General features: G+C 40.3%; 1 protein-coding gene across 3 annotated transcripts in view; it reads left to right on the top strand.

Annotated features, from left to right (window-relative positions):
• The first annotated feature begins 1,161 nt into the window (after window positions 1–1,161).
• Window positions 1,162–15,971, top strand: part of ZZZ3 (zinc finger ZZ-type containing 3) — a 56,710-nt gene continuing 41,900 nt past the window's right edge. For all 3 annotated transcript variants that reach the window (XM_053950182.1, XM_053950183.1, XM_053950181.1), the window contains exon 1: window positions 1,162–1,219. The gene's annotated coding sequence lies outside the window, so the exon portion shown is untranslated. The remainder of the gene's footprint in view (window positions 1,220–15,971) is intronic.

The following is a 15,971-nucleotide window of genomic DNA, read 5'->3' as shown; positions in this document are numbered from 1 at the left end:
CCCTCTCTCTCTGGGATTTCTGTTGGTTTGAATTTGATCACATAAGACTTCCAAGTCAGCAAGATGTAGGAAACTGCTTGGGAGGGTGGAAAAGCTGCTGAGGTTTTTCTGCAGACTCCGCAGAAGGAATGTCTGTATGACCAGACTTGCAATTTGGGTAATTAGGATTTTATTAAATGTGCTTTCTTTACAAAAGTATCTATCACTTGAATACAGTCACTAGCTACTTTTAAAAGCTTTTAAAATATTTTGAAAATATTCTTAACTCTGTTACAGACAGCTGTTTTACCTAAGGATTTTCCAGCAATCTAGAAATGTTAATTAAGAGAAAGGTTTTTTAAATTTCATTAGCATTTAACAGAAAATGTGAGTATCTGTGTTTCTTGTCTACACAAAACTCTTCCAAATGCATTTTAACTGTGGTGTTTCAGGAGAAAAGCAATGAGAAGTTCAAGAATACTCAAGAGACAGTAGTGTTGTTGTCTCTGTAGGAGTGCAGGTAAATGATGTATTAGAGCAGGCGGTGGGCGGTAGGTAGTAGTAACTCTTGGTGATCGCACACCCCCGGTGAGCTGAGAACCAAGCAGCACCACAGTAAGAAATTTGAAACCACATCGATTAATTTTTAGTCATAATCCAGAGGGCTGGAGTACCCCACGGAGCCTGTTCTTGCGGCACAGCTTGAGCTCAGTCGGCAGACAGCGCTGGAAATTGCTCAGGAGCTGCGAACCGAACAGCCCCGCTTTGGGGGCACGAAGCTGGCAGTGGGGGCACGATCACCTCCAGGCAACAGAGCGCTGCCCCCGAGCCGCGCTCCCCGTCCCTTCCCGGCACAGCAGCCCTGGAGCGTGCCCGCGCTGCCGGCGGCTGGGCCGGGGCGCCCAGAGCCGCCCGCCGTCCCGCTGCCGCCGCCCGCGCGGGCGGAGCTGTCCCCGTCCCTCGGGGCTCCCGGCAGACAGACAGACAGACAGAACAGACAGACACCTGCCCGGCCGCGCTGCGCTCCCGGCCGCGCCGCCGCCGCGCTCCGCCGGCAGGGGGAGCTGCAGGGAGCGGGTCCCGCCGCAGCGCGGGGAGGAGGGGAAGGAAGCGGAAGGAGCCGCCGCCGCGCTGAGGGGAGCAGGCGCTGTGCGGAGCCGCCGCCTGGTGCGGGCGGCACGGAGAGAGCGAGCGGCGCGCGGAGCTGCGCGGCCCGGCCTCGCCGAGGAGCGGGCGCCAGGTGAGGGCCCGGCCCGGCCCCGGGGGAAGGGGGTGGCGGGGGAGGGGGGGGCCCGGGCGGCGGCGAGTTCGGGACCCGCGAGGGGAGGGGGAAGGAGGAGGAGGGAGCGAGCGGGGGAAGCCCCCACGTGACCAGCGCGTGCGGGGAGGAGGTGGCGGCTCGCGCGCCCCGTTCGAATCAGCTGGCCCGCGGTGGCGCCTCCTGCGCGTGCGCGGCGGCTCCGCCTCCCCCCGGCTTTACGTGTGCGCGCGCCCGGCGCGGCGGCCCCGGGGCACGTGCGCGGCGCCGCGGGCGCCATGTTGTGTCTGAGCCACGCGCGGGCACTGTGCGCGCGCGCGCGGGCCGGGCCGCGGGAGGCGGGGGCGGGCGGGGAAGGAAGGCGGGAAGTCTCGCGAGGTCGCGCGGCTCCCGCGGGAGCGGGCCGGGTGCGGGATGGCGGCGGCGCTGGGCGCGCTGGGTAATGGTACCGGGCCGGGGGCGGGACCGGGACCCGCCGCCCCTCCCGCCGGGGAACGGGCGCTCGGGAGCGGGCGGGGCGCGCGCCCCGGGGAGCGCCCCCGGCTCCGCGACGCCTCCGCCTCCTCCCCCCGCGCCGGCCCTGCCCCGCCTCACCTCACATCACCCCGTGCCTGCCCCGCGGCCGCCCCCCTTCCCTCCCCCGCTTCGGGCTCTCCCCGTCCCGCCGCTTCCCCCGCGCCGCTCCGCCCCCGTCCGCGTTCCCGGGGCCGGCACGCCCGCAGAGCCCCTTGGGCCGCCCCCGCTGTGCCGCCCCCGAGTTCCCGGCGCTGCCCCGGCCGTGCGGCGCTCGTGGCCGCCGGTCCGCGTTCACAGCCGGAGCTCCCGGGCCCTTCCTCGGCCGCCCTGCGGCCGCGGGCCCCGGCGGTGTCCCGCCGCTCGGCCTGCCCTGCAGCCCTGGCCCGGGCTGTGCCTCCGCTCTCGGCCGGGTTTCTGCTGGGCGGCCCAAGCGGCGCCTGCCCCGCAGGGACAGCGGTGCTGATGGTTAAGGACGCAGGGGTCCGAAAGGGAGCTGTGTAACATCCGAAGTCTGCTCTCGATGGAGGCTATGATATATGTCCCGTTACAGCACAAACTTGCAACATACAGTTCTGTCTTCTCTTGTGTTTAGAAAAACTATTCCCGCCGTATCCAAGTGTCCCAGCTCAGCAATATTCCCTTTGTCTCCTAAGGGAGACATGCTCTCCCTTTTAAGGGAGAGCATATGGTTCTTCTTCTTCCTTATGGTGTTTTGTATTCTGTCCTTGTTTTTATCCAGTAACATTGGCAGGTTTTGTAGTCTTGGAGTATCTTGCTAATCTGGTTCTAGGCTAAAACATTACAGAGACTACATTTTTTAAAAATAATGTGTTTTTTAAGCTTTGATGCTCCAAATTTTACTTTGTAAATATGCTTCCAATTATTATTAAAAAAAATCTAGTAGTTCTTCCGTGGTTGTACATATATTTCCATGTTTTCCATTGATAGTCATTATACTGTACTAATCACTACGTAGTGATTGTTTACTGAGGCTTTTAAGTGAAGCTCTACATATACCCTGTATTTTACATCAAATACTGACTTGTGCAACCTCTTAAGAATATGCTTTTCGGGTGTATTTCTAACCTGTGGTTAGATACTAGCTTCCCATCCTAGCTGCCCCAAGGACTGGTCATCTAGTAGGGATTGGTAGGTTTGGGATTAGGAAAATATGATTCTTCACATAAGCAGGTGTAACTTCTGAGAAAAGAAGTTGACAAGGTACTATTATGGTTTGTTTTCAAGCATCTTTTAATCTTACTGTACTGTCTTTTGCATTAATGGTAGTACTATTTGCTTAATCAGAAGTGGAAAAAAGTGTAGGGGGAAAAAAAGCATGGTATGTGTTAAACATCAGGGGAGAAAAAGGCATCTCTTTATAGAGCATGTGAGAAAAATGTTAAAAAATAACTATCAGGTGAAAATTGTCATTCTGAATTGTCATGCTGAAGAAACTGCCCATTACCTTAGAAGGGCTTAGAAGGGCTTAGCAGTTAAGTCAGTTTGACATGTGACTTCTAGCAAGTCATTAAGAACCTAAACAACTTTGGTTTCAGGCTTTTTCCAGCACTGTCATGTTTATTCCATAAAATATTCTATGCTTTGAATCTACAGGCTTGAATTTGAAGGCTTTTTGTGAAGGAGTGTTACAGTGCAATCATATGTGTCAGTAAGGAGCAGCAGCAAATGACCTTATATTAAACACTGCTGATAGTTTATGTTTCTGGTTGTTTAGTCTTTCATGGGTAGTTGTTGCAATTCTCAGTTGTACCACTGTTAAGTGAAATGATTTTTCCTTTGCCTTGCATACTCCAAGTATATAACTGCTAAGTGAGAGGCTGTATTAAATAGCTTAGTTATTGAGGTATTTAGTGATGGAGCACAATCATATGTCTTGTCTCATTTCTGGAAAAAGACAAATAGCAATTAGGATTCTGTGGCTTGGTACTATTATGGATTTAACGTGCAAAAATAACTAGATCTTTATTTCACAGAATTTGGGAATGTGTCCTAATAAGGGCTTTTGTTCTACAGCTGAACAGCATGTGACTGCTCTGATGTTTATCAGTGTTTCTAACATACTTGTGTAGTGAGATTACATAGTGAGATAGGCTGTCCTTAGTCTCATACAGAATGAAGGTTTTACACTCCCATTATTTCCAGGAGACTTGAAGTTCTTGTGGGGTTTTTTTGGTTGGTGGGTTGGTTGGGGTTTTTTGGTCCATTTGTCTGTGTCTGGTTCTTGCAGATAATTTTAGGTACTTAGGCTGACTTCTGATCAATAATAGTTGTGTGGTTGATAAAAAGTGGAAAGAGTTATACTCTGCTCTTTTACCATAAGGGAAATAAGAAATGTGTTCTTAACGTTTCTAAAAGTACTGGGGAAGCTGGAACAAAGTCTTTGCAGTCTGCCCTGCTTCCAGTTGTGCTTTTTTTCTTGTTCTGGTTTTTTTTTCTTCTTTTAAATTACCTTTCACATTTCCAAGTCCCTCTTTAAGATCTCTAATCTATTGAGGTTTGCTTTGTTTTAGTTTTCCCAAAGTCTTTGCATTGTGTGGGAACTGATGATACAGGTCTCTCTGGTCAAATTTGCAAGAGGGAATTTATTAATCAAGTATTTGGCACTTGGATCCATATATAGATTGCACTCACAGTTCCAGAAATGCAGTACTGTAGGACCTTTCTCTCAGGTTGGTTTAAAACTGATTATTCCAGACAGATATTTGTAGACCTTGTCCTTAAAAACCTTGAAGAAGAAAAATTCTGCCACTTCTGTAGGCGTGAATGAAGTTGCAGAAACTGAGAAACTTTCTCACTTATGCAGTGAGGGTTTATTTTTTTTTTTTTTTTTTTTTTTTTTTTTTTAGTTTCCAAATTAAGTGTTCTTTGCTGTAAGTCAAGTTGCTGCTGATAAGAATTTGTTCCTGGTAAATTTTACTCTAACACTTAAGGGTATATTGTTCCAGTGTTAAGAACACTGTAAATATGGTTTGTGGTTGAAAAACTGCTGTGGTTTTAGAACCATCCTGGTAATTTCAGTTTTCAGAAAACCTTCTTTCTGTTTGAGTAACTTGAAAAGGCACTTCAGAAGTGCAGAGCTGAACATTAAATGGTGTGTTCTTATTGGACACTTGTGTTTCAAACAAAAAGACCTTAAAAAAGATTCCCTTACGGAGTGCAGCTTTGTAATCAAAATACTTAGGGTTTGTAGGTAGTAGGTTAATAATTTATATGGTTTGTGTTCAAAACTTGAGTATTTGTTAACAGTTTGGATTTAATTGCTTTCCCTTATACAAGTAATTGGTTATATCTTCCATCCAAAAGCTTAGTAGCTTAATTTACAGTAACTGTTCTTTAAAGTTACTTTATTGTTTTGATGCTTATAATGAATTCAGTTAAACATAGAAATACATAAAGCTCAGTGAGTCCAATGCCCTGCCCTTTGGAAGTGTACTGGGATCATTCCCTCTGATCACAGCGTTCCTCCTTGTGTTGCTTGTTTCAGCAGCTCCATCCGTCCGTGGTTAAAGTTTTACGTGATCCTGAATTTCAGTATTTTTGCTTTGCATACAGCTGATTGCTTTGTCTCTTGTTGCTACAGAAAAGAGTTGATTCTCCTTGTAGCACTGTTTTAGATTGCTGTTAACTGCTCTCCAGTTTTTCTGGTCTTTTGAACCTCATCACAGGACAAAGGAATATGAATGTTGGCAAGATAGACAATTTGATTGTCCAAGATTTTAAAGATATTTTTAGTAGTTCAGATTTAAATACAATATTTAAACACAAATATTCGTTTTTATTGGGGGTTGCATTTGTATTGACAAAGTATCAGTAAGAAGTATAAAAGCTCATCTTTATATGTAAAGTAAGTAAAGAAGTGGGATTTTAATAGTCTCTTGTCATGAGAAGTAGCTGATTTTTTTTCTTAAAAAGGATAATTCTAATTTTGTTTAAAACACTTCAGTTAGAAAATTTGAAAGAGGGGAAAGTTTGCCTTTTGGTACATAAATGATAACATCCTGCTTTTTGTTATTTGTTTTAGTTTTATTAGCATCTATATATGTACATGAGAGCTGAATTTTTCAGAGCTAGTGGTGCAGGGGTTTTTGTGTGAGTTGAAGTGTCTCTGAAGTATCTCTAGTTTAGGAAGGAAAAACAGGGAGCCCAGATTGGAGGAGTTGTACAACTGGGTTACTGTGCCACATAGAAATGATTTACAGAGGGAGGAGAGTGACAGAGCCTCCTGTGTATGTTTGTGTTTGAAACATACTCTGCCTGTTCAGTAGTGTTGAAGTTAGGAATGTTATCTCCACAGCCAAGGAATCTAGAAACACCAAGGATAGATACTGTCAGAGAAGTTCTGCCATGCTGCTTAATTACTAATTAAATAAATGTTTTAAGAACATTTGAGATTGAAGGCATGGGTGTGTCTTGTGCAGTTGTATTTTCTGAATTTATTCCTGTTTATTTGTTTTGTGGCCCGGGTGATAGAACAAAGCAGATTTGCTAATTGCCTGGATAGGACAAATCTGGGAGTGAATATGAGCATTAGTGTGAAATAGTCTTGGAAAACTGGATTAGTGACTTGAACTATATGGGATGCACTTCAATAAAGAGAAACACAAAACAGTACTTCGAGTAGAAATAGTAAATTTAAATATGAGAAACACTTGGCTGGGCAACAGTTCTGTAAATAAGCAGCTGTATCACAAAATGAACACAGTGGAGTTGTGACAATTCTGTGAAAGCCAGGATCTCACTGGGATTTATGAACAGGATTGTTGCATGTGAGAGGGAAGTTGCTCTGCAGTACTCAGTGTAAGGACTCAGATAATGCAGTGTCTCTCTTCTTGTTACTCTGCTTCCAACAGATTTGGACCAGCTGAGAGTATTTAGGGAAGAGTTGCAATAATGACCTTTAAGGAAGGACTGAAAGAATTGTACTTTTTTAGTCTTTTGCAGAGACGGGGAGACATAATAATAGGCTTCAAATGTGGTAAAGTTTGCAACAGAGAATAATATAATAAACTGTTCTCTCTAGGTGGGATAAGAAATAATAGTCCTGAGGAGCATAAAAAGAGATTTTGATGTCAGGGAAAACTTCCAGCTCCAGGAAAGATTATCTGTCCAGGACAGATAATCACAGGGTTATATATCTGAGGGAAGTAATGGGATATCTATTGCTGAAAGTGCTCTAGAAAAGGTTAAATAACCTCCTTTTAGAGGTGATTGAGGTGTAGTTTTCTGTCCTTGGCCTAGGAGGTAAAATGACTTTTTAACATTAGATCTCTTGTCATTTTTAGATTTTTGTAATATTGCTGGCCATGATTTAAAAGAGTAAAACCACAAAACAGCACAGTGGAGAAAAAATTAGTCATGTAACAGTTGTAAGATTTCGTAAAAAACCCTCTATCAAATATATTCATTAAAGGGTTTTTATAAAGTATTTATTAAAGCCATCTGTAATGTAATATTGAAGGTAACTTTAATAGAGTCTTCATGGTAGATTTAATATCTTTGACTTGCCTTTAGGTGGTTTTAGTGATCCAAAAGAAAGAAACCGAGCTAGAGTCAAAGTCTTTCAGAAGACTTCATTCAAGAGAAAGCTCAGAAGATAAATTCTGATGAGCCAGGGAGTCAGGTGCATTCCAGGCTCTGAAACAGAGTGCACCATGCAGCTTCACCTCTCTATAAAATCGAGATTACAGTTCATATCTGAGACACGTATGTTGAGGGTTAATCACCACTGATAAAGCCTTAAGGTTCCTGAAGGGTTTGTTCTATAAATATATTGTTATTTAAAATCGCTTCGTGTTCCCTGTATTAGGAATAGATTTCAGCCTTTTATGCACATTGCTATGGTATAAATAAACTTGAACAGAAATGTATCCTGTCTATTACATATACTAATTTCATACAAAAATTTCTCCTTTGGGACTCTTTTGGGGTGATTTAAAAATATTTAACTGGAAGAGCTAACCTTGATACAAATGAGTTAAAGCTTTTTAGAGTTAAAAGTACTGAACAATTTGATAGAGCTTTTTGAACTAAATTCAGTTTAATGCCTTATTCAGCATTTTTTCTATTCAAAATCAAGTGCCTATATCTCATGTGACCTTGTTCAAGCATTTCTGATTTTTGAAATTTGACAAAGTTGCCTCAGGGTTAAGAGCAAGTGAAGGGATAGACTTTGTGTCACATATGTCTATGCTCTGGAATTAGGGAAACAAATGTCACATTCGCAGCAATTTAAAGAGAGTGCAGGGGATGTACATAAAATGATGCTTTCAATCTATTATTGAAAATTGTAGTCAATTGTAATTAGACTTCTAGTACATTTTTCCCTCTCACCAGTTATGTGGATTAATGTGTACTTCCACTGCACAGACTATCAGCATTATCTTTGCTATAATTGATGAGAAATTGTGACTGAACCATCAGGAAACAAAGTGTTGCTAACTGACAGGGTTTTGAACCTGGTGTAGTGTTTGCTTATATAAACCTGGAAATCAATAAAGGAAGAATGCAAACACTGTTCACCATATTAGACTGATGTCAGAAAAGGAATTTGTTCCCTTTCTCAAGTACTTTAAGTCATCCAGGGATTTTCCTTCTATGTATCACTGCAGTACAAAGGCTTTTTTTGTAGCCTAATATAAAGGGATCATGGTATCTCATGTAGTAAGGGCATAAAGGCTTAAGTCTTAGGCAGAGGCAGATGCACCTGTTCCCTAAGCTCCACCTGAAGAGTTGGAACTGAATTGAAGTTGTCAGACAGAACTGCCTGGAAAAGGCTGCTTTAACCTGGAGTTTGGAGCAGCAGTTCCTGCAGAGTTGACTGGAGCGGTGTATAGGTGGTGACTGACTAAAGATTTAGAGTAGAAAGGTGTTAACATTTCAGCAGGTGCCATGGTTTGTTTGCTTCTGGTTATTTTCCTACTTCCAATGTAAAAAATAATTGGCACCTTCAAAAATTTTATCTTATTAATAATTTTGAAATTAGCATATATTAATACATGTTTTCTTTCCACCCATTACCTTCTTTCCATTTACTTGTGCTTCCTATGTACATGTCTCTAAAAGTCAGAGTACAACTAGCAGCAAGTTTTACTGGTTAGGGATACATTATTATATTGCTTTTGTTAGTAACTAATCTGTCTAATTGTCACTTGAAAAGATTTGACAATATTTCTGTGCCTTGCTATGCTGCCAGCACTGTCCTTTGGGGGTTTCCTTAAAAGCTAGACTTCAGGAAAAAGAAAGCTAACTAGATGCTATCAGGTCTTCTCAGTCCTCACTTGTCAACATTTCTGGTTGTGTTTATTTATTTATTTAACCTTGGGAAAATAGGCAAAATGAGAAGCCAGTATAGCTTATGGTTTTTTTTTTTGTTGTTTTTTTTTTTTTTTTTTTTTTTTTTTTTTAACTAGTGTTTTATTTTCAGCAGAATCGTGATGTTTATTGCATCAGTTTTCTGGAAATTCTGCTATATTCAGTGCATTCTAAAAAAAGCAGAAAGACTGACAGTATTCTTGTAGAGGCTGCTATAGTGCAATTACTTTCCATGTGTGTGGATAATTTTAAATGCACCTGTGAGGAAGTGGTTTCTAACAGAATAGTGTGGTTACATAATTTCTCTTAAGTGAGGTCAGGAGAGAGTTTTTCTGGATCATGGGAATTCAGTGATCCTTTGTTAAGAGGATTCCTAAAATACTTCAGATGGAAAAGGTTCTTCACATTTCTGCTATCTGACAGCCAGTGCTGAAAAGGACAATGAGAAACATTCACTCCTTCTATGATGTCCTAGTGCAAATAAAGCTTCCCACACATCCCCCATCTCAAAGTGAAATCTGTCTTTTTCAGATTTCTTGACATGTATTTTGGCGGTCTGAATTGTTGAACCAAAGTGAATTTTGCAAATCCTTGAGAATCCACTATTCTCATAAATGGATTGCTTTTTGGAGTACAGTTTGCTGTCAGGACCATTCAGATTATACAAGTGTACAGGAGCAGATTTGTTGCTGTTAAGATCTTGATATGCAGTCTTTTATTGTTGTTCTGACTGCACCTCAAAAAAAAACAACCCAAAAACAAACCCACAAAACAAACCCTCACCAACAATACAGGTAACAAATTCTTCTAAATATTGATGAATCTCAGTTACATCTCTCATGATCTGAAAATATCTCTGGTTAATTCCAACCCAGAAGCAGTTTTATTGGAAATTCACATGTTACATGAAGGGTTGTTTTTTCCTTTGATCAGAATTCTGAATATAGAGAGAGAATGTTTTGCCTCTGTTTTGGGTTCTGGAGGTAGAAGCAGGCCAGTTACTGTCATTTTATCCAGTGTGAGTCATGTCTCATTGATTTTCCACTTGAGAGGTAACTCTGGTGATCAGACCTTTGTGTTCTGCTTTTAGGGTGATTCTCATAATTGAATTAGTTGCAGTTAGATCAGCTACCCTTTAAAAAAGCTTTTTAGATTGTTGTATGTCTGTATTTACTTGGCCAAAGAAATTCCCTCGAGGAAACCATCCCAGAAAGTCAGGAGATTGTGAGAAATAGGAGAGCTCTGGAGAAGCTTACTGTGTGATATTCTTGGTACCATTTTCAGTTTTGATTCATGTGTCACTACAGCTTTGTTATATGACTTGTACCAAATAATCATGTGGACGTTTCTTCTCATCCTGTCTGTTCTGTCAGCAGGCCTGATTTGCAGACATGGCATGAGCTCCAGTTTAAGTTCTGTTTGCTTCTCTTCTTTAAATGTTCCCTTCTTTGTGTGGGTTGTAGCCTGGCTTCTCTGCTTGGTTCACTCCTGGAACTGCCTTGAAAGGAAAGTTTGCTTTTCTAATACTTAGAAATTAGCTTCTTTTGAAGTGTGAACAACTGTTGCTTTTTTGACCTTCACTGACCATATTTTTCATGATGAAATGTCAAAAAGAGCCCAGGAGTTTGAATCAGTAACAAATAAGAATACAAAAAGTTTGCAGGGATTTTTTTTCCCCCTCAGATGCCTCTCTTTGTGCTTCTGATTCTGTTAGTGAAGACTTGCATCAGCTGGATTTCAGTTAAGCTTTCAATAGAATTTTAACAGACTTATATTAAAGTGAACAGTTAACCAAAATGAAAATAGAGTAAAACACAATGCTGTGACCTCTGCTGTGTGGAAACAGACATGAAAAATGTTTCCACAGCATTCACAATTCAAGAATAATACAAGTTATAGCTGGGCACTGTATATAGATGGAAACAATAACCTGCTGGAATTAGTTCCTGTGCATCAGTTAGAAAACACTTCTATCCTCAGCATGCAAGTTTAGAGTTCCAAGATAAGAGGAGTACCTGTGCTGCTTAGGCTTGCAAAGCATAAGGGAGAGCCTGAGAGAAGGGCTTCACGTTACAGCAAACCTGATCCAGAGACTGGCTGTCACCAAATGCAAAGTCGTGGGCCCTGTTTTCCACTGGCACCTGTCCTTATTTCACCATTACAGTGAGCCTGTCTAGGAAGTTAAACTAGAAAAAAAATAACTCTTTTGTAAGGACTTGTGATTTCCAAATCAGCTCACTGTGAGGTCGGATTGAATACAAAAACAAATGCATGGGAAAAATAGAAATGATGTGCCTGAGTTACAGGGGGGTGGGATTGCTTCTTTTTGTAGATTAAATCACTTAATGGCAAATGGCACCTCACCTGGGAAGTCTTGTTGCAAAATTAAAGAGAGAATGATTGAAGGCTCACCACCAGTCTGTGAATCCACCCTGTTATAAAGGAGTGGGAATGTTGATGGGTGTGGTTTTGATTGCTGTGATAGGAAGGTGGAGGGAAAGTGGTGTCTTGGACAAAACAATAAAGAAGGAAATGCTCTTTTGGGAAGTATCTAAATGGGTAACCTTTGACATAGGCCCCTGGACGTATTTTATTTATACATATTGCCAACGTATTTTTAGTTATGATTCTGTTATCTCACACATGGATTCACATTTTTATTTCCATAGTGGCTGTTGAAATGCACATACATTGCAGAGTTGCTCCTTTCTTATCACTTAGAGCAATAAATAAAAAGAGTTTTAATGTTTTCCTCAATTGAGCAAGGATAATCCAAACTGTATGCATGCAGAACTCAGAAGGGAAACAGTGCCCACCTTAGCTGGCATGTGACTTAAGAGGGGCATTTTAAGTCAAAATAGACAGAGTTTTAGAAGATGATCATTTCAATTTTGATAAATACTGATAGTGATATTTCAATAAAATTATTTTATTGATTGCAGAAAAAGCCCTATCCTCTAGTCTAGTGGTGATATGAATCTAATGACTCTTTATTTCACCACTATCTTGAGTCAGAAGAATCTCAATAAACTGAGCAAATGGGTATTAAAATAGAAACTCATTGTTAGGAATGTGAAGTAATGCATAAGAATAAAAATAAGCTTTTTTTAATGCAAAAAAGCCCAACCCTGACTTGAAATCAGCCATTAGTGCTCAGGAAAGTCTTCTGATAGACATTTCTGTAAAGCCATCAATTTAATTTTCACTAGGTGTCAAATAAAGTAAATAGAGTTGAGTATTAATAGAAAGGGGTCATGACATAAAATATTAACTATTCTGTGGTAAAAATCTATGAGATACATAGGCCATGCTTTGAATATGATTATCCCACACTGATCTGTCTGCTAGACTTAATACAGAAAAGGGCAGTAAGAATAATCAAAATTTGGGATAGCTTCTTTATGCAGAACACCAAGGAGATTAAGCAGATAAAGTAACCATTAATTCTAGGATCCTACAGCAAAGGTATATTCTCAGATACTGTGAAACTTAATTTTTTAATGTATGAGAGTTTTCTGTAGGGTTTTTTTTCCAACTGTTCTCAAGGAAGGAATGTGTTTAATTGCTTCTTGCCCTAGGAGAGATAATATATCACTGAGTTATGAGGGCTTTGTGTGTTCAAGATACAGCAAAGGCTGCGTAGGAGATATATTCTTACTGTATTTATTTTTCTTCTTTTATGGCTACAGCATTGTGCTGTGAGTAATACAGTTGTTCACAGCTGAATAATTTTGTATTTTTTTACAGAAGTTTTAGATGTTCTCCCAGATAACTTGCAATCAGGGTTGGGCTTTTTTTTCCTATAATATTTTTAAAAGGTTAACAAGTTTTATGAATGGTATATAAACTACATTTGTCAAGTTAATCCTCACTTAATATTTCATGTCAGCTCTTCAGAGGTACTAAGGAATAAGCACAGCACTTGTTTTGCTATAGTGCTGTTAAATTCCTTAGAATACTTTGTAAAAACTGTGCCTTAATTTTTTTAGGCCATCGCTGGCAAACTGTAAGTTATTTATTATTAAAAAGAACTATATATAAAGCCTTCTGCCTGATATCTTTACTCTAAAAATGTAAATGTGCAAAAGCAAACCATTATGATTTCTAACTTTGTAACCGCTTTTATTGATGATTTTCAAATTCATACTGTAAAGATTCCAAACTGTATCTCTAGCATATTCAGAAAGCTACTGATCATACTGGTCTTGGTCTTGTAAGACATAAACATTTAGAGTAATCCTGTCTCTGTAGCTGAAGGTTTTGGAGGGATAAAGTAGGAAAGAAGCAATTTTGTATTGTATTTGTGTGTTTGGTATCTAAGCCCATAGTAAATAATATAACCGTTTAGTCTAAGCTTTATCTAATTCCTCCAAATGAGAAGTTTCTAAATGTGTTGTCATTTGATACACTATGTGAGCAATCCTGGCGTGCAGCTCAGAGACAAAGCAGTAAAGAAGAATTTAACTGCAAGTGCAGGTTTTTTACTGCTCTGATGGATTGGCCATTTAGAGAAGTGTCTGAACCCTGGCAATCTGCTCCTGTTTGCTCAGGATAGGTGTGGAAGCTGCATAATTCACACTCTCTGACCCACCTTCTGGCAGCTTCTTCCTGCTTCCTGAATCTGTGATAAAATGTGCTGAAGGTACCTCTTTTTTTTCCTTTTTTTCTTGTGCTTCAAGAAATTCTCTAGTGGCTGAACCTGGAACTTGAACAGCCTTTTAATGTTTCTTCAGTCCTTTAACCTGATGTTACAGGATAATTGCAAGGAATGGTAAAATTAGTGTCTCCTTTTTATTTCTGGAAATAGATACTATTGAGAATTTTAGATACCATAACCAGATATGTACTTTTATATAAAAGGTAAATGTTCTAATTGCTATTCTACTAAAATGTGGTCAGAGTTTGCCCTGAATTATTGAATTAATAACTGATGAAGTATAAAGTCTATTAAATACTACCGTGGTCATGAATCCTATTGTGTTGAGACAAAAGATGAAAGTCAAATCTGTAAAAAACTACTTCTGTTTTTAGAAAACTAAAATGAGAAGAGGCAAAATGCTGTTTAAAGCCTTGAAGTTTCATGTGTTTTATTAGGGTAGATACAACTGCAAACATGCACCTTTATTACTAGAGCTCAGTGTATGTATTTGCAGGATGCATGACGTTACAGTTGCAAAGGCATGCTTTATGCATCATTAATAATACCATGAGGCTTTTTTTTTTCTAACCTTGAGAAAATGTTTCTTAAGGAAAGTCAGAAAAACTGAAGTAGAAGGGGAAGCTCTGGATAAACCACAAAAAATTTATTCTGCCAGTAAAAAAAGACAAAACAGAAAAGTTGAAGGCAGAATGGAGAAAGAGTTAAAATGAAGTTGCTGTGAGAGTTGCATTGGCTATCTAACCTTGCCCTTGCTTTTCTTCCAGGTCTTTATACCCATTTGTAAAAATGAAAATACAGAATTCTCTTTTTACAAAAACATCAGTGGGATAGCCTGAAGGCTAAAAATTTATGGGAGCTCAAGGGAAGACAAGGAAAATACATGGAAGAGAAATTCACTGAAGTCTAGAAAATAGATAGATATCACATATGACTTAGGAGGACTCTGAGCTAAAAATATTTGGAAGCTATAATGGCATTATACACAGCAGCTCTTGCCTAACCATCTGCTTATCGCGGCTGTTGGAGACAAAGTACTGACTGCAGAGACGTGTGGCTTTGCTCTGTGTGAGAAAAGAGGCTTGAAGTTTAATAATGTTGAGCATAATTGATTTGCATTTAAATTTAATGAGGGAGAAGTTTTGAAAGTGAATAGTCAATTAACATGCAAAGGGAATCAAGTGCCTCTGTGCATAGGTGACAGATATGCTCATGTGCTTAGGCAGTAATAAGTACGTCCCTTTTGCTCTGTGAATGTAGTGCAACATCTCAATATCAAGAGAGATCTTTACAAAGCCCTTGATAAAGTATTCATCTGCTGGGACAGGGTAATAGAATCAGAATGAATTTTTCACTTCATAGGCAATCTTTCATTTTATACTTGAATATTGAGCATAGTTTTGGAAATAAATTGTCTCTTGTACTTGCAAGAAGTCGTAAACTGAGTGTTGCAAAACAAAACCCTGAAGAACAATAAATTCAAAGCAGAATATCTGAGTATTCCTTATATCACAAAGTTGAATAAAGGAAGCCAAAAGAAAAGCATGTGTAGGGTAAACTGTAGTTGTATTTCAGCAGTGTGTTGACAGGTTAATGGTAGGTTTAGAGTAACAGTGTAAAGTCTTAGAAATGCTTTGAAATGTATTTTAAATCTATCAAATATGTATATTTAGCACGTTAATAAGATACCTGGAAAAGAAACAGCTGATGAGTAGTGGTGCTATAGGAAAAGTTGTACTCTCCTGGCTTAGTCTTTCAAGGGAATAAATTTGTGACTTTGAAAGATAAGAAAGTGTGAATCAGAGTATACTGAATTTTTACTGTGCAAGGGCTGTATGAACCGCAGAACTTATGAGTAAGCTTGTATCTAGGTGAAAAATGAAAGTGGAGTAAGCCTAAAGGTTCTTTGTCAGTGATCACAGGAAGAGTAAAAGCCTGTAGGAAAAAAACAAGCAACTCCCTGCATTCTTACAGGGCAATTATGTTGGCAGTTAATTAAATTTAATGACAAAGTATTCAAATGAAAAAAAATGTTCATACTGAGAAAATAAGAGTAACAAAAAGGCTGAAATTTTAAATGTAGGCTAGACAGAACTTCCTTTGTATTTCCAGTTGGTACTGTAAGCATAGGCCAGACAGAGCACAGAAATTGTGGGAAATAAAAAGCAGCATATTGTTTATCAGTGAATGTACTGGCCCTCGAAGACCTTCTGAGCACAGCAAGAGAAA

The sequence above is a fragment of the Vidua chalybeata genome, chromosome 9 (genome assembly GCF_026979565.1).
Source record: "Vidua chalybeata isolate OUT-0048 chromosome 9, bVidCha1 merged haplotype, whole genome shotgun sequence".
Taxonomy (NCBI): domain Eukaryota; kingdom Metazoa; phylum Chordata; class Aves; order Passeriformes; family Viduidae; genus Vidua; species Vidua chalybeata.
Note: the sequence above shows the minus strand (reverse complement) of the source record. Positions and strands in the feature narration are given on the sequence as shown.